This window comes from Carcharodon carcharias, chromosome 6, assembly GCF_017639515.1.
Source record: "Carcharodon carcharias isolate sCarCar2 chromosome 6, sCarCar2.pri, whole genome shotgun sequence".
Classification (NCBI taxonomy): Eukaryota; Metazoa; Chordata; class Chondrichthyes; order Lamniformes; family Lamnidae; genus Carcharodon; species Carcharodon carcharias.
In genome coordinates, this window is record NC_054472.1 from 143,355,286 (window position 1) to 143,372,301 (window position 17,016).

General features: G+C 50.1%; 7 non-coding genes across 7 annotated transcripts; all 7 read left to right on the plus strand.

Annotated features, from left to right (window-relative positions):
* The first annotated feature begins 101 nt into the window (after positions 1 to 101).
* On the plus strand, positions 102 to 192 carry trnay-gua. Its single transcript is given in 2 exon segments — positions 102 to 138; positions 157 to 192. It is a non-coding gene; the product is annotated as a tRNA-Tyr (tRNA).
* Positions 193 to 3,757: 3,565 nt separating this feature from the next.
* On the plus strand, positions 3,758 to 3,848 carry trnay-gua. The gene is given in 2 exon segments: positions 3,758 to 3,794; positions 3,813 to 3,848. It is a non-coding gene; the product is annotated as a tRNA-Tyr (tRNA).
* Positions 3,849 to 7,412: 3,564 nt separating this feature from the next.
* trnay-gua lies at positions 7,413 to 7,503 on the plus strand. Its single transcript is given in 2 exon segments — positions 7,413 to 7,449; positions 7,468 to 7,503. It is a non-coding gene; the product is annotated as a tRNA-Tyr (tRNA).
* Positions 7,504 to 9,239: 1,736 nt separating this feature from the next.
* trnay-gua lies at positions 9,240 to 9,330 on the plus strand. Its single transcript is given in 2 exon segments — positions 9,240 to 9,276; positions 9,295 to 9,330. It is a non-coding gene; the product is annotated as a tRNA-Tyr (tRNA).
* Positions 9,331 to 11,067: 1,737 nt separating this feature from the next.
* On the plus strand, positions 11,068 to 11,158 carry trnay-gua. The gene is given in 2 exon segments: positions 11,068 to 11,104; positions 11,123 to 11,158. It is a non-coding gene; the product is annotated as a tRNA-Tyr (tRNA).
* A 1,737-nt stretch (positions 11,159 to 12,895) lies between these two features.
* trnay-gua lies at positions 12,896 to 12,986 on the plus strand. Its single transcript is given in 2 exon segments — positions 12,896 to 12,932; positions 12,951 to 12,986. It is a non-coding gene; the product is annotated as a tRNA-Tyr (tRNA).
* Positions 12,987 to 14,723: 1,737 nt separating this feature from the next.
* On the plus strand, positions 14,724 to 14,814 carry trnay-gua. Its single transcript is given in 2 exon segments — positions 14,724 to 14,760; positions 14,779 to 14,814. It is a non-coding gene; the product is annotated as a tRNA-Tyr (tRNA).
* The last annotated feature ends 2,202 nt before the right edge of the window (positions 14,815 to 17,016 follow it).

A 17,016-nucleotide genomic window follows, 5' to 3' on the forward strand; every position in this document is an offset into this window, starting at 1 on the left:
TGAAAGACTGACAGAGCTGGAGGATTCAGGGGTCAACAAAGCCTCCAGCAGCTAAAAGCACATGACAAACAATCAGAAAAGAAGCGCCACAGCGGGGCTCCCCTTCGATAGCTCAGCTGGTAGAGCGGAGGACTGTAGGTGATCGTCCTAGCTGGTATCCTTAGGTCGCTGGTTCAATTCTGGCTCGAAGGAAGTCTGCTCTGACTTTTTGCAGTCAGCAGCATTTAGCTGCTGCCTGAGCTCTCAACTTGTCGATTTGGCTAAAATTTTGCCTGTTGAGGCCAAGGCGCACCAGTTCTCTTTTCATTTCAAAGCAGCCAGAAGATGCTTGCTTTATTTCTGCTTTTGCATCTGCTGGCCAGCAGGGATTTCCTTGGAGGAGCAATCCATTCAAGCACCCAGCACCAAGTCAAAGCACGAGTAGTATCCAATCAGTCAGACAGAGCTCTCGACTGCCCCCTCACCGTCATGGTGGCCGCCACTTTCTGCTCGCTTCGCTTTCAATCATTATGTACGAGCTCTTCTGGACTTCCTACGTCGTCTCTGTTCAATTCGTGCGGGCGATGCTCATCTCTTGCTGCTCGGAGCTGCTGTCTGGAGCAAAGCATGTACTGTGCATGGGCAGCAGGCCGACCGAGGCAGGATTTCCCTGGTGATCACGGAGCCCCTCGGAGACAGATGCTGAGAGCCTCCTGTGAGGCAATCGGGAGGGAGCTGTGCCATGTCACAGGGGGCGCAGCTCAAATGTTAGAGCGCTCGCTTTGCAGGCTCGTGGGGTTGGCACTGAGTCCTACATTCTCTACCCTGTTTCTCGATCTATTCAGCCTCAGCAGACTTGTCATTCAGTCGACACACTTCCAAAGTTTTTGCTTGTGCCGCCACACAAAGTGGTCGGGAGACATGAAATGTTTGTAACGCTGCAGCAATGAAGGCGTCTTTTTTTTTGGCATGCAGCAAAGATGGTAAGCTGAGGCGACTATAGACCCTTGGCTAGACCGTACTTGGACTGCTTTGTACAGTATTGGTTCCCTTTCCTTAGGAAGGATATTATTCCCATAGTGGGAGCGCAACGAAGATTCACCGGCCTTGTTCCCGGGACGGTGTGGCTGTGCTATGAAGAGTGATTGGGGAAACTGGGCCTGTATCCTTCAGAGCTTTGAAAAATGAGATGTGATCTCATTGATACCTATAAGACACTTAAAGGAATAGACAGGATGCATGCAGGTCACATGTTTCCCCTGGTTGGGGAGACTAGAGCCAAGGAGCACAATTTCAAAATAAGGGGGAAGCGACTTTGGACCCAGGTGAGGAGAAATCTTTTCGCTCAGAGGGTCGTGAACCTTTGGAATTTTCTACCCCGGCGGGATGTGGAAGCTCAGTCGTTGAGTTTGTGTAAAGTAGAGATTGACAGATTTCTAAATGCCATTGACGTAAAGGGGTATGGGCATGGTGTGGCAAAAAGGCATTGAAGTGAATGAATGATCAACTATGATCTTATTGAGCAGAGCAGTCACGGTGGACTGAATGGCCCAGTCCTGCCCCTGTGTTCCTAAAGAAAGAAAATGCACCATGTGCCACAGGGGATTGAAGTAAGGCCTTTCAAGTCCTAGGAATGATAGGCAGCCTACTGAACTCAGAAATCATGTCCTGATTGAGCTTCCAGGCACCATGAGCCAGTTGCTGAGCCTGCAATGTGACCCAAGTCATAATACAACGTTTGCATGAGGCTGCAATCCAGGTACGTGAGGAAGCTATCAGCTTCCGCTCCATAATCAGACGCTTGATTGCTAAACAGCACAGGCCCAGGATGTGGAGATCAGTTGATGGTTGAAAGACTGACAGAGCTGGAGGATTCAGGGGTCAACAAAGCCTCCAGCAGCTAAAAGCACATGACAAACAATCAGAAAAGAAGCACCACAGCGGGGCTCCCCTTCGATAGCTCAGCTGGTAGAGCGGGTAACTGTAGGTGATCGTCCTAGCTGGTATCCTTAGGTCGCTGGTTCAATTCCGGCTCGAAGGAAGTCTGCTCTGACTTTTTGCAGTCAGCAGCATTTAGCTGCTGCCTGAGCTCTCAACTTGTCGATTTGGCTAAAATTTTGCCTGTTGAGGCCAAGGCGCACCAGCTCTCTTTTCATTTCAAAGGAGCCAGAAGATGCTTGCTTTATTTCTGCTTTTACATCTGCTGGCCAGCAGGGATTTCCTTGGAGGAGCAATCCATTCAAGCACCCAGCACCAAGTCAAAGCACGAGTAGTATCCAATCAGTCAGACAGAGCTCTCGACTGCCCCCTCACAGTCGTGGTGGCCGCCACTTTCTGCTCGCTTCGCTTTCAATCATTTTTTACGAGCTCTTCTGGACTTCCTACGTCGTCTCTGTTCAATTCGTGCGGGCGATGCTCATCTCTTGCTGCTCGGAGCTGCTGTCTGGAGCAAAGCATGTACTGTGCATGGGCAGCAGGCCGACCGAGGCAGGATTTCCCTGGTGATCACGGAGCCCCTCGGAGACAGATGCTGAGAGCCTCCTGTGAGGCAATCGGGAGGGAGCTGTGCCATGTCACAGGGGGCGCAGCTCAAATGTTAGAGCGCTCGCTTTGCAGGCTCGTGGGGTTGGCACTGAGTCCTACATTCTCTACCCTGTTTCTCGATCTATTCGGCCTCAGCAGACTTGTCATTCAGTCGACACACTTCCAAAGTTTTTGCTTGTGCCGCCACACAAAGTGGTCGGGAGACATGAAATGTTTGTAACGCTGCAGCAATGAAGGCGTCTTTTTTTTTGGCATGCAGCAAAGATGGTAAGCTGAGGCGACTATAGACCCTTGGCTAGACCGTACTTGGACTGCTTTGTACAGTATTGGTTCCCTTTCCTTAGGAAGGATATTATTCCCATAGTGGGAGCGCAACGAAGATTCACCGGCCTTGTTCCCGGGACGGTGTGGCTGTGCTATGAAGAGTGATTGGGGAAACTGGGCCTGTATCCTTCAGAGCTTTGAAAAATGAGATGTGATCTCATTGATACCTATAAGACACTTAAAGGAATAGACAGGATGCATGCAGGTCACATGTTTCCCCTGGTTGGGGAGACTAGAGCCAAGGAGCACAATTTCAAAATAAGGGGGAAGCGACTTTGGACCCAGGTGAGGAGAAATCTTTTCGCTCAGAGGGTCGTGAACCTTTGGAATTTTCTACCCCGGCGGGATGTGGAAGCTCAGTCGTTGAGTTTGTGTAAAGTAGAGATTGACAGATTTCTAAATGCCATTGACGTAAAGGGGTATGGGCATGGTGTGGCAAAAAGGCATTGAAGTGAATGAATGATCAACTATGATCTTATTGAGCAGAGCAGTCACGGTGGACTGAATGGCCCAGTCCTGCCCCTGTGTTCCTAAAGAAAGAAAATGCACCATGTGCCACAGGGGATTGAAGTAAGGCCTTTCAAGTCCTAGGAATGATAGGCAGCCTACTGAACTCAGAAATCATGTCCTGATTGAGCTTCCAGGCACCATGAGCCAGTTGCTGAGCCTGCAATGTGACCCAAGTCATAATACAACGTTTGCATGAGGCTGCAAGCCAGGTACGTGAGGAAGCTATCAGCTTCCGCTTCATAATCAGACACTTGATTGCTAAACAGCACAGGCCCAGGATGTGGAGATCAGTTGATGGTTGAAAGACTGACAGAGCTGGAGGATTCAGGGGTCAACAAAGCCTCCAGCAGCTAAAAGCACATGACAAACAATCAGAAAAGAAGCGCCACAGCGGGGCTCCCCTTCGATAGCTCAGCTGGTAGAGCGGATAACTGTAGGTGATCGTCCTAGCTGGTATCCTTAGGTCGCTGGTTCAATTCCGGCTCGAAGGAAGTCTGCTCTGACTTTTTGCAGTCAGCAGCATTTCGCTGCTGCCTGAGCTCTCAACTTGTCGATTTGGCTAAAATTTTGCCTGTTGAGGCCAAGGCGCACCAGCTCTCTTTTCATTTCAAAGGAGCCAGAAGATGCTTGCTTTATTTCTGCTTTTACATCTGCTGGCCAGCAGGGATTTCCTTGGAGGAGCAATCCATTCAAGCACCCAGCACCAAGTCAAAGCACGAGTAGTATCCAATCAGTCAGACAGAGCTCTCGACTGCCCCCTCACAGTCGTGGTGGCCGCCACTTTCTGCTCGCTTCGCTTTCAATCATTAAGTACGAGCTCTTCTGGACTTCCTACGTCGTCTCTGTTCAATTCGTGCGGGCGATGCTCATCTCTTGCTGCTCGGAGCTGCTGTCTGGAGCAAAGCATGTACTGTGCATGGGCAGCAGGCCGACCGAGGCAGGATTTCCCTGGTGATCACGGAGCCCCTCGGAGACAGATGCTGAGAGCCTCCTGTGAGGCAATCGGGAGGGAGCTGTGCCATGTCACAGGGGGCGCAGCTCAAATGTTAGAGCGCTCGCTTTGCAGGCTCGTGGGGTTGGCACTGAGTCCTACATTCTCTACCCTGTTTCTCGATCTATTCGGCCTCAGCAGACTTGTCATTCAGTCGACACACTTCCAAAGTTTTTGCTTGTGCCGCCACACAAAGTGGTCGGGAGACATGAAATGTTTGTAACGCTGCAGCAATGAAGGCGTCTTTTTTTTTGGCATGCAGCAAAGATGGTAAGCTGAGGCGACTATAGACCCTTGGCTAGACCGTACTTGGACTGCTTTGTACAGTATTGGTTCCCTTTCCTTAGGAAGGATATTATTCCCATAGTGGGAGCGCAACGAAGATTCACCGGCCTTGTTCCCGGGACGGTGTGGCTGTGCTATGAAGAGTGATTGGGGAAACTGGGCCTGTATCCTTCAGAGCTTTGAAAAATGAGATGTGATCTCATTGATACCTATAAGACACTTAAAGGAATAGACAGGATGCATGCAGGTCACATGTTTCCCCTGGTTGGGGAGACTAGAGCCAAGGAGCACAATTTCAAAATAAGGGGGAAGCGACTTTGGACCCAGGTGAGGAGAAATCTTTTCGCTCAGAGGGTCGTGAACCTTTGGAATTTTCTACCCCGGCGGGCTGTGGAAGCTCAGTCGTTGAGTTTGTGTAAAGTAGAGATTGACAGATTTCTAAATGCCACTGACGTAAAGGGGTATGGGCATGGTGTGGCAAAAAGGCATTGAAGTGAATGAATGATCAACTATGATCTTATTGAGCAGAGCAGTCACGGTGGACTGAATGGCCCAGTCCTGCCCCTGTGTTCCTAAAGAAAGAAAATGCACCATGTGCCACAGGGGATTGAAGTAAGGCCTTTCAAGTCCTAGGAATGATAGGCAGCCTACTGAACTCAGAAATCATGTCCTGATTGAGCTTCCAGGCACCATGAGCCAGTTGCTGAGCCTGCAATGTGACCCAAGTCATAATACAACGTTTGCATGAGGCTGCAAGCCAGGTACGTGAGGAAGCTATCAGCTTCCGCTTCATAATCAGACACTTGATTGCTAAACAGCACAGGCCCAGGATGTGGAAATCAGTTGATGGTTGAAAGACTGACAGAGCTGGAGGATTCAGGGGTCAACAAAGCCTCCAGCAGCTAAAAGCACATGACAAACAATCAGAAAAGAAGCACCACAGCGGGGCTCCCCTTCGATAGCTCAGCTGGTAGAGCGGAGACTGTAGGTGATCGTCCTAGCTGGTATCCTTAGGTCGCTGGTTCAATTCTGGCTCGAAGGAAGTCTGCTCTGACTTTTTGCAGTCAGCAGCATTTAGCTGCTGCCTGAGCTCTCAACTTGTCGATTTGGCTAAAATTTTGCCTGTTGAGGCCAAGGCGCACCAGCTCTCTTTTCATTTCAAAGGAGCCAGAAGATGCTTGCTTTATTTCTGCTTTTGCATCTGCTGGCCAGCAGGGATTTCCTTGGAGGAGCAATCCATTCAAGCACCCAGCACCAAGTCAAAGCACGAGTAGTATCCAATCAGTCAGACAGAGCTCTCGACTGCCCCCTCACAGTCGTGGTGGCCGCCACTTTCTGCGCGCTTCGCTTTCAATCATTAAGTACGAGCTCTTCTGGACTTCCTACGTCGTCTCTGTTCAATTCGTGCGGGCGATGCTCATCTCTTGCTGCTCGGAGCTGCTGTCTGGAGCAAAGCATGTACTGTGCATGGGCAGCAGGCCGACCGAGGCAGGATTTCCCTGGTGATCACGGAGCCCCTCGGAGACAGATGCTGAGAGCCTCCTGTGAGGCAATCGGGAGGGAGCTGTGCCATGTCACAGGGGGCGCAGCTCAAATGTTAGAGCGCTCGCTTTGCAGGCTCGTGGGGTTGGCACTGAGTCCTACATTCTCTACCCTGTTTCTCGATCTATTCGGCCTCAGCAGACTTGTCATTCAGTCGACACACTTCCAAAGTTTTTGCTTGTGCCGCCACACAAAGTGGTCGGGAGACATGAAATGTTTGTAACGCTGCAGCAATGAAGGCGTCTTTTTTTTTGGCATGCAGCAAAGATGGTAAGCTGAGGCGACTATAGACCCTTGGCTAGACCGTACTTGGACTGCTTTGTACAGTATTGGTTCCCTTTCCTTAGGAAGGATATTATTCCCATAGTGGGAGCGCAACGAAGATTCACCGGCCTTGTTCCCGGGACGGTGTGGCTGTGCTATGAAGAGTGATTGGGGAAACTGGGCCTGTATCCTTCAGAGCTTTGAAAAATGAGATGTGATCTCATTGATACCTATAAGACACTTAAAGGAATAGACAGGATGCATGCAGGTCACATGTTTCCCCTGGTTGGGGAGACTAGAGCCAAGGAGCACAATTTCAAAATAAGGGGGAAGCGACTTTGGACCCAGGTGAGGAGAAATCTTTTCGCTCAGAGGGTCGTGAACCTTTGGAATTTTCTACCCCGGCGGGATGTGGAAGCTCAGTCGTTGAGTTTGTGTAAAGTAGAGATTGACAGATTTCTAAATGCCATTGACGTAAAGGGGTATGGGCATGGTGTGGCAAAAAGGCATTGAAGTGAATGAATGATCAACTATGATCTTATTGAGCAGAGCAGTCACGGTGGACTGAATGGCCCAGTCCTGCCCCTGTGTTCCTAAAGAAAGAAAATGCACCATGTGCCACAGGGGATTGAAGTAAGGCCTTTCAAGTCCTAGGAATGATAGGCAGCCTACTGAACTCAGAAATCATGTCCTGATTGAGCTTCCAGGCACCATGAGCCAGTTGCTGAGCCTGCAATGTGACCCAAGTCATAATACAACGTTTGCATGAGGCTGCAAGCCAGGTACGTGAGGAAGCTATCAGCTTCCGCTCCATAATCAGACGCTTGATTGCTAAACAGCACAGGCCCAGGATGTGGAGATCAGTTGATGGTTGAAAGACTGACAGAGCTGGAGGATTCAGGGGTCAACAAAGCCTCCAGCAGCTAAAAGCACATGACAAACAATCAGAAAAGAAGCACCACAGTGGGGCTCCCCTTCGATAGCTCAGCTGGTAGAGCGGAGGACTGTAGGTGATCGTCCTAGCTGGTATCCTTAGGTCGCTGGTTCAATTCCGGCTCGAAGGAAGTCTGCTCTGACTTTTTGCAGTCAGCAGCATTTAGCTGCTGCCTGAGCTCTCAACTTGTCGATTTGGCTAAAATTTTGCCTGTTGAGGCCAAGGCGCACCAGCTCTCTTTTCATTTCAAAGGAGCCAGAAGATGCTTGCTTTATTTCTGCTTTTACATCTGCTGGCCAGCAGGGATTTCCTTGGAGGAGCAATCCATTCAAGCACCCAGCACCAAGTCAAAGCACGAGTAGTATCCAATCAGTCAGACAGAGCTCTCGACTGCCCCCTCACAGTCGTGGTGGCCGCCACTTTCTGCTCGCTTCGCTTTCAATCATTTTTTACGAGCTCTTCTGGACTTCCTACGTCGTCTCTGTTCAATTCGTGCGGGCGATGCTCATCTCTTGCTGCTTGGAGCTGCTGTCTGGAGCAAAGCATGTACTGTGCATGGGCAGCAGGCCGACAGAGGCAGGATTTCCCTGGTGATCACCGAGCCCCTCGGAGACAGATGCTGAGAGCCTCCTGTGAGGCAATCGGGAGGGAGCTGTGCCATGTCACAGGGGGCGCAGCTCAAATGTTAGAGTGCTCGCTTTGCAGGCTCGTGGGGTTGGCACTGAGTCCTACATTCTCTACCCTGTTTCTCGATCTATTCAGCCTCAGCAGACTTGTCATTCAGTCGACACACTTCCAAAGTTTTTGCTTGTGCCGCCACACAAAGTGGTCGGGAGACATGAAATGTTTGTAACGCTGCAGCAATGAAGGCGTCTTTTTTTTTGGCATGCAGCAAAGATGGTAAGCTGAGGCGACTATAGACCCTTGGCTAGACCGTACTTGGACTGCTTTGTACAGTATTGGTTCCCTTTCCTTAGGAAGGATATTATTCCCATAGTGGGAGCGCAACGAAGATTCACCGGCCTTGTTCCCGGGACGGTGTGGCTGTGCTATGAAGAGTGATTGGGGAAACTGGGCCTGTATCCTTCAGAGCTTTGAAAAATGAGATGTGATCTCATTGATACCTATAAGACACTTAAAGGAATAGACAGGATGCATGCAGGTCACATGTTTCCCCTGGTTGGGGAGACTAGAGCCAAGGAGCACAATTTCAAAATAAGGGGGAAGCGACTTTGGACCCAGGTGAGGAGAAATCTTTTCGCTCAGAGGGTCGTGAACCTTTGGAATTTTCTACCCCGGCGGGCTGTGGAAGCTCAGTCGTTGAGTTTGTGTAAAGTAGAGATTGACAGATTTCTAAATGCCACTGACGTAAAGGGGTATGGGCATGGTGTGGCAAAAAGGCATTGAAGTGAATGAATGATCAACTATGATCTTATTGAGCAGAGCAGTCACGGTGGACTGAATGGCCCAGTCCTGCCCCTGTGTTCCTAAAGAAAGAAAATGCACCATGTGCCACAGGGGATTGAAGTAAGGCCTTTCAAGTCCTAGGAATGATAGGCAGCCTACTGAACTCAGAAATCATGTCCTGATTGAGCTTCCAGGCACCATGAGCCAGTTGCTGAGCCTGCAATGTGACCCAAGTCATAATACAACGTTTGCATGAGGCTGCAAGCCAGGTACGTGAGGAAGCTATCAGCTTCCGCTCATAATCAGACGCTTGATTGCTAAACAGCACAGGCCCAGGATGTGGAGATCAGTTGATGGTTGAAAGACTGACAGAGCTGGAGGATTCAGGGGTCAACAAAGCCTCCAGCAGCTAAAAGCACATGACAAACAATCAGAAAAGAAGCGCCACAGCGGGGCTCCCCTTCGATAGCTCAGCTGGTAGAGCGGATAACTGTAGGTGATCGTCCTAGCTGGTATCCTTAGGTCGCTGGTTCAATTCCGGCTCGAAGGAAGTCTGCTCTGACTTTTTGCAGTCAGCAGCATTTAGCTGCTGCCTGAGCTCTCAACTTGTCGATTTGGCTAAAATTTTGCCTGTTGAGGCCAAGGCGCACCAGCTCTCTTTTCATTTCAAAGGAGCCAGAAGATGCTTGCTTTATTTCTGCTTTTGCATCTGCTGGCCAGCAGGGATTTCCTTGGAGGAGCAATCCATTCAAGCACCCAGCACCAAGTCAAAGCACGAGTAGTATCCAATCAGTCAGACAGAGCTCTCGACTGCCCCCTCACAGTCGTGGTGGCCGCCACTTTCTGCTCGCTTCGCTTTCAATCATTAAGTACGAGCTCTTCTGGACTTCCTACGTCGTCTCTGTTCAATTCGTGCGGGCGATGCTCATCTCTTGCTGCTCGGAGCTGCTGTCTGGAGCAAAGCATGTACTGTGCATGGGCAGCAGGCCGACCGAGGCAGGATTTCCCTGGTGATCACGGAGCCCCTCGGAGACAGATGCTGAGAGCCTCCTGTGAGGCAATCGGGAGGGAGCTGTGCCATGTCACAGGGGGCGCAGCTCAAATGTTAGAGCGCTCGCTTTGCAGGCTCGTGGGGTTGGCACTGAGTCCTACATTCTCTACCCTGTTTCTCGATCTATTCGGCCTCAGCAGACTTGTCATTCAGTCGACACACTTCCAAAGTTTTTGCTTGTGCCGCCACACAAAGTGGTCGGGAGACATGAAATGTTTGTAACGCTGCAGCAATGAAGGCGTCTTTTTTTTTGGCATGCAGCAAAGATGGTAAGCTGAGGCGACTATAGACCCTTGGCTAGACCGTACTTGGACTGCTTTGTACAGTATTGGTTCCCTTTCCTTAGGAAGGATATTATTCCCATAGTGGGAGCGCAACGAAGATTCACCGGCCTTGTTCCCGGGACGGTGTGGCTGTGCTATGAAGAGTGATTGGGGAAACTGGGCCTGTATCCTTCAGAGCTTTGAAAAATGAGATGTGATCTCATTGATACCTATAAGACACTTAAAGGAATAGACAGGATGCATGCAGGTCACATGTTTCCCCTGGTTGGGGAGACTAGAGCCAAGGAGCACAATTTCAAAATAAGGGGGAAGCGACTTTGGACCCAGGTGAGGAGAAATCTTTTCGCTCAGAGGGTCGTGAACCTTTGGAATTTTCTACCCCGGCGGGATGTGGAAGCTCAGTCGTTGAGTTTGTGTAAAGTAGAGATTGACAGATTTCTAAATGCCATTGACGTAAAGGGGTATGGGCATGGTGTGGCAAAAAGGCATTGAAGTGAATGAATGATCAACTATGATCTTATTGAGCAGAGCAGTCACGGTGGACTGAATGGCCCAGTCCTGCCCCTGTGTTCCTAAAGAAAGAAAATGCACCATGTGCCACAGGGGATTGAAGTAAGGCCTTTCAAGTCCTAGGAATGATAGGCAGCCTACTGAACTCAGAAATCATGTCCTGATTGAGCTTCCAGGCACCATGAGCCAGTTGCTGAGCCTGCAATGTGACCCAAGTCATAATACAACGTTTGCATGAGGCTGCAAGCCAGGTACGTGAGGAAGCTATCAGCTTCCGCTCCATAATCAGACGCTTGATTGCTAAACAGCACAGGCCCAGGATGTGGAGATCAGTTGATGGTTGAAAGACTGACAGAGCTGGAGGATTCAGGGGTCAACAAAGCCTCCAGCAGCTAAAAGCACATGACAAACAATCAGAAAAGAAGCACCACAGCGGGGCTCCCCTTCGATAGCTCAGCTGGTAGAGCGGATGACTGTAGGTGATCGTCCTAGCTGGTATCCTTAGGTCGCTGGTTCAATTCTGGCTCGAAGGAAGTCTGCTCTGACTTTTTGCAGTCAGCAGCATTTAGCTGCTGCCTGAGCTCTCAACTTGTCGATTTGGCTAAAATTTTGCCTGTTGAGGCCAAGGCGCACCAGCTCTCTTTTCATTTCAAAGGAGCCAGAAGATGCTTGCTTTATTTCTGCTTTTGCATCTGCTGGCCAGCAGGGATTTCCTTGGAGGAGCAATCCATTCAAGCACCCAGCACCAAGTCAAAGCACGAGTAGTATCCAATCAGTCAGACAGAGCTCTCGACTGCCCCCTCACAGTCGTGGTGGCCGCCACTTTCTGCGCGCTTCGCTTTCAATCATTAAGTACGAGCTCTTCTGGACTTCCTACGTCGTCTCTGTTCAATTCGTGCGGGCGATGCTCATCTCTTGCTGCTTGGAGCTGCTGTCTGGAGCAAAGCATGTACTGTGCATGGGCAGCAGGCCGACAGAGGCAGGATTTCCCTGGTGATCACGGAGCCCCTCGGAGACAGATGCTGAGAGCCTCCTGTGAGGCAATCGGGAGGGAGCTGTGCCATGTCACAGGGGGCGCAGCTCAAATGTTAGAGCGCTCGCTTTGCAGGCTCGTGGGGTTGGCACTGAGTCCTACATTCTCTACCCTGTTTCTCGATCTATTCAGCCTCAGCAGACTTGTCATTCAGTCGACACACTTCCAAAGTTTTTGCTTGTGCCGCCTTACAAAGTGGTCGGGAGACATGAAATGTTTGTAACGCTGCAGCAATGAAGGCCTCTTTTTTTTTGGCATGCAGCAAAGATGGTAAGCTGAGGCGACTATAGACCCTTGGCTAGACCGTACTTGGACTGCTTTGTACAGTATTGGTTCCCTTTCCTTAGGAAGGATATTATTCCCATAGTGGGAGCGCAACGAAGATTCACCGGCCTTGTTCCCGGGACGGTGTGGCTGTGCTATGAAGAGTGATTGGGGAAACTGGGCCTGTATCCTTCAGAGCTTTGAAAAATGAGATGTGATCTCATTGATACCTATAAGACACTTAAAGGAATAGACAGGATGCATGCAGGTCACATGTTTCCCCTGGTTGGGGAGACTAGAGCCAAGGAGCACAATTTCAAAATAAGGGGGAAGCGACTTTGGACCCAGGTGAGGAGAAATCTTTTCGCTCAGAGGGTCGTGAACCTTTGGAATTTTCTACCCCGGCGGGATGTGGAAGCTCAGTCGTTGAGTTTGTGTAAAGTAGAGATTGACAGATTTCTAAATGCCATTGACGTAAAGGGGTATGGGCATGGTGTGGCAAAAAGGCATTGAAGTGAATGAATGATCAACTATGATCTTATTGAGCAGAGCAGTCACGGTGGACTGAATGGCCCAGTCCTGCCCCTGTGTTCCTAAAGAAAGAAAATGCACCATGTGCCACAGGGGATTGAAGTAAGGCCTTTCAAGTCCTAGGAATGATAGGCAGCCTACTGAACTCAGAAATCATGTCCTGATTGAGCTTCCAGGCACCATGAGCCAGTTGCTGAGCCTGCAATGTGACCCAAGTCATAATACAACGTTTGCATGAGGCTGCAAGCCAGGTACGTGAGGAAGCTATCAGCTTCCGCTCCATAATCAGACGCTTGATTGCTAAACAGCACAGGCCCAGGATGTGGAGATCAGTTGATGGTTGAAAGACTGACAGAGCTGGAGGATTCAGGGGTCAACAAAGCCTCCAGCAGCTAAAAGCACATGACAAACAATCAGAAAAGAAGCACCACAGTGGGGCTCCCCTTCGATAGCTCAGCTGGTAGAGCGGAGGACTGTAGGTGATCGTCCTAGCTGGTATCCTTAGGTCGCTGGTTCAATTCCGGCTCGAAGGAAGTCTGCTCTGACTTTTTGCAGTCAGCAGCATTTAGCTGCTGCCTGAGCTCTCAACTTGTCGATTTGGCTAAAATTTTGCCTGTTGAGGCCAAGGCGCACCAGCTCTCTTTTCATTTCAAAGGAGCCAGAAGATGCTTGCTTTATTTCTGCTTTTGCATCTGCTGGCCAGCAGGGATTTCCTTGGAGGAGCAATCCATTCAAGCACCCAGCACCAAGTCAAAGCACGAGTAGTATCCAATCAGTCAGACAGAGCTCTCGACTGCCCCCTCACAGTCGTGGTGGCCGCCACTTTCTGCGCGCTTCGCTTTCAATCATTAAGTACGAGCTCTTCTGGACTTCCTACGTCGTCTCTGTTCAATTCGTGCGGGCGATGCTCATCTCTTGCTGCTCGGAGCTGCTGTCTGGAGCAAAGCATGTACTGTGCATGGGCAGCAGGCCGACCGAGGCAGGATTTCCCTGGTGATCACGGAGCCCCTCGGAGACAGATGCTGAGAGCCTCCTGTGAGGCAATCGGGAGGGAGCTGTGCCATGTCACAGGGGGCGCAGCTCAAATGTTAGAGCGCTCGCTTTGCAGGCTCGTGGGGTTGGCACTGAGTCCTACATTCTCTACCCTGTTTCTCGATCTATTCGGCCTCAGCAGACTTGTCATTCAGTCGACACACTTCCAAAGTTTTTGCTTGTGCCGCCACACAAAGTGGTCGGGAGACATGAAATGTTTGTAACGCTGCAGCAATGAAGGCGTCTTTTTTTTTGGCATGCAGCAAAGATGGTAAGCTGAGGCGACTATAGACCCTTGGCTAGACCGTACTTGGACTGCTTTGTACAGTATTGGTTCCCTTTCCTTAGGAAGGATATTATTCCCATAGTGGGAGCGCAACGAAGATTCACCGGCCTTGTTCCCGGGACGGTGTGGCTGTGCTATGAAGAGTGATTGGGGAAACTGGGCCTGTATCCTTCAGAGCTTTGAAAAATGAGATGTGATCTCATTGATACCTATAAGACACTTAAAGGAATAGACAGGATGCATGCAGGTCACATGTTTCCCCTGGTTGGGGAGACTAGAGCCAAGGAGCACAATTTCAAAATAAGGGGGAAGCGACTTTGGACCCAGGTGAGGAGAAATCTTTTCGCTCAGAGGGTCGTGAACCTTTGGAATTTTCTACCCCGGCGGGCTGTGGAAGCTCAGTCGTTGAGTTTGTGTAAAGTAGAGATTGACAGATTTCTAAATGCCACTGACGTAAAGGGGTATGGGCATGGTGTGGCAAAAAGGCATTGAAGTGAATGAATGATCAACTATGATCTTATTGAGCAGAGCAGTCACGGTGGACTGAATGGCCCAGTCCTGCCCCTGTGTTCCTAAAGAAAGAAAATGCACCATGTGCCACAGGGGATTGAAGTAAGGCCTTTCAAGTCCTAGGAATGATAGGCAGCCTACTGAACTCAGAAATCATGTCCTGATTGAGCTTCCAGGCACCATGAGCCAGTTGCTGAGCCTGCAATGTGACCCAAGTCATAATACAACGTTTGCATGAGGCTGCAAGCCAGGTACGTGAGGAAGCTATCAGCTTCCGCTTCATAATCAGACACTTGATTGCTAAACAGCACAGGCCCAGGATGTGGAGATCAGTTGATGGTTGAAAGACTGACAGAGCTGGAGGATTCAGGGGTCAACAAAGCCTCCAGCAGCTAAAAGCACATGACAAACAATCAGAAAAGAAGCACCACAGCGGGGCTCCCCTTCGATAGCTCAGCTGGTAGAGCGGATGACTGTAGGTGATCGTCCTAGCTGGTATCCTTAGGTCGCTGGTTCAATTCTGGCTCGAAGGAAGTCTTCTCTGACTTTTTGCAGTCAGCAGCAATTAGCTGCTGCCTGAGCTCTCAACTTGTCGATTTGGCTAAAATTTTGCCTGTTGAGGCCAAGGCGCACCAGCTCTCTTTTCATTTCAAAGGAGCCAGAAGATGCTTGCTTTATTTCTGCTTTTGCATCTGCTGGCCAGCAGGGATTTCCTTGGAGGAGCAATCCATTCAAGCACCCAGCACCAAGTCAAAGCACGAGTAGTATCCAATCAGTCAGACAGAGCTCTCGACTGCCCCCTCACAGTCGTGGTGGCCGCCACTTTCTGCTCGCTTTGCTTTCAATCATTAAGTACGAGCTCTTCTGGACTTCCTACGTCGTCTCTGTTCAATTCGTGCGGGCGATGCTCATCTCTTGCTGCTCGGAGCTGCTGTCTGGAGCAAAGCATGTACTGTGCATGGGCAGCAGGCCGACCGAGGCAGGATTTCCCTGGTGATCACGGAGCCCCTCGGAGACAGATGCTGAGAGCCTCCTGTGAGGCAATCGGGAGGGAGCTGTGCCATGTCACAGGGGGCGCAGCTCAAATGTTAGAGCGCTCGCTTTGCAGGCTCGTGGGGTTGGCACTGAGTCCTACATTCTCTACCCTGTTTCTCGATCTATTCGGCCTCAGCAGACTTGTCATTCAGTCGACACACTTCCAAAGTTTTTGCTTGTGCCGCCACACAAAGTGGTCGGGAGACATGAAATGTTTGTAACGCTGCAGCAATGAAGGCGTCTTTTTTTTTGGCATGCAGCAAAGATGGTAAGCTGAGGCGACTATAGACCCTTGGCTAGACCGTACTTGGACTGCTTTGTACAGTATTGGTTCCCTTTCCTTAGGAAGGATATTATTCCCATAGTGGGAGCGCAACGAAGATTCACCGGCCTTGTTCCCGGGACGGTGTGGCTGTGCTATGAAGAGTGATTGGGGAAACTGGGCCTGTATCCTTCAGAGCTTTGAAAAATGAGATGTGATCTCATTGATACCTATAAGACACTTAAAGGAATAGACAGGATGCATGCAGGTCACATGTTTCCCCTGGTTGGGGAGACTAGAGCCAAGGAGCACAATTTCAAAATAAGGGGGAAGCGACTTTGGACCCAGGTGAGGAGAAATCTTTTCGCTCAGAGGGTCGTGAACCTTTGGAATTTTCTACCCCGGCGGGCTGTGGAAGCTCAGTCGTTGAGTTTGTGTAAAGTAGAGATTGACAGATTTCTAAATGCCATTGACGTAAAGGGGTATGGGCATGGTGTGGCAAAAAGGCATTGAAGTGAATGAATGATCAACTATGATCTTATTGAGCAGAGCAGTCACGGTGGACTGAATGGCCCAGTCCTGCCCCTGTGTTCCTAAAGAAAGAAAATGCACCATGTGCCACAGGGGATTGAAGTAAGGCCTTTCAAGTCCTAGGAATGATAGGCAGCCTACTGAACTCAGAAATCATGTCCTGATTGAGCTTCCAGGCACCATGAGCCAGTTGCTGAGCCTGCAATGTGACCCAAGTCATAATACAACATTTGCATGAGGCTGCAATCCAGGTACGTGAGGAAGCTATCAGCTTCCGCTCCATAATCAGACGCTTGATTGCTAAACAGCACAGGCCCAGGATGTGGAGATCAGTTGATGGTTGAAAGACTGACAGAGCTGGAGGATTCAGGGGTCAACAAAGCCTCCAGCAGCTAAAAGCACATGACAAACAATCAGAAAAGAAGCACCACAGCGGGGCTCCCCTTCGATAGCTCAGCTGGTAGAGCGGGGAACTTTAGGTGATCGTCCTAGCTGGTATCCTTAGGTCGCTGGTTCAATTCTGGCTCGAAGGAAGTCTCTTCTGACTTTTTGCAGTCAGCAGCATTTAGCTGCTGCCTGAGCTCTCAACTTGTCGATTTGGCTAAAATTTTGCCTGTTGAGGCCAAGGCGCACCAGCTCTCTTTTCATTTCAAAGGAGCCAGAAGATGCTTGCTTTATTTCTGCTTTTGCATCTGCTGGCCAGCAGGGATTTCCTTGGAGGAGCAATCCATTCAAGCACCCAGCACCAAGTCAAAGCACGAGTAGTATCCAATCAGTCAGACAGAGCTCTCGACTGCCCCCTCACAGTCGTGGTGGCCGCCACTTTCTGCGCGCTTCGCTTTCAATCATTAAGTACGAGCTCTTCTGGACTTCCTACGTCGTCTCTGTTCAATTCGTGCGGGCGATG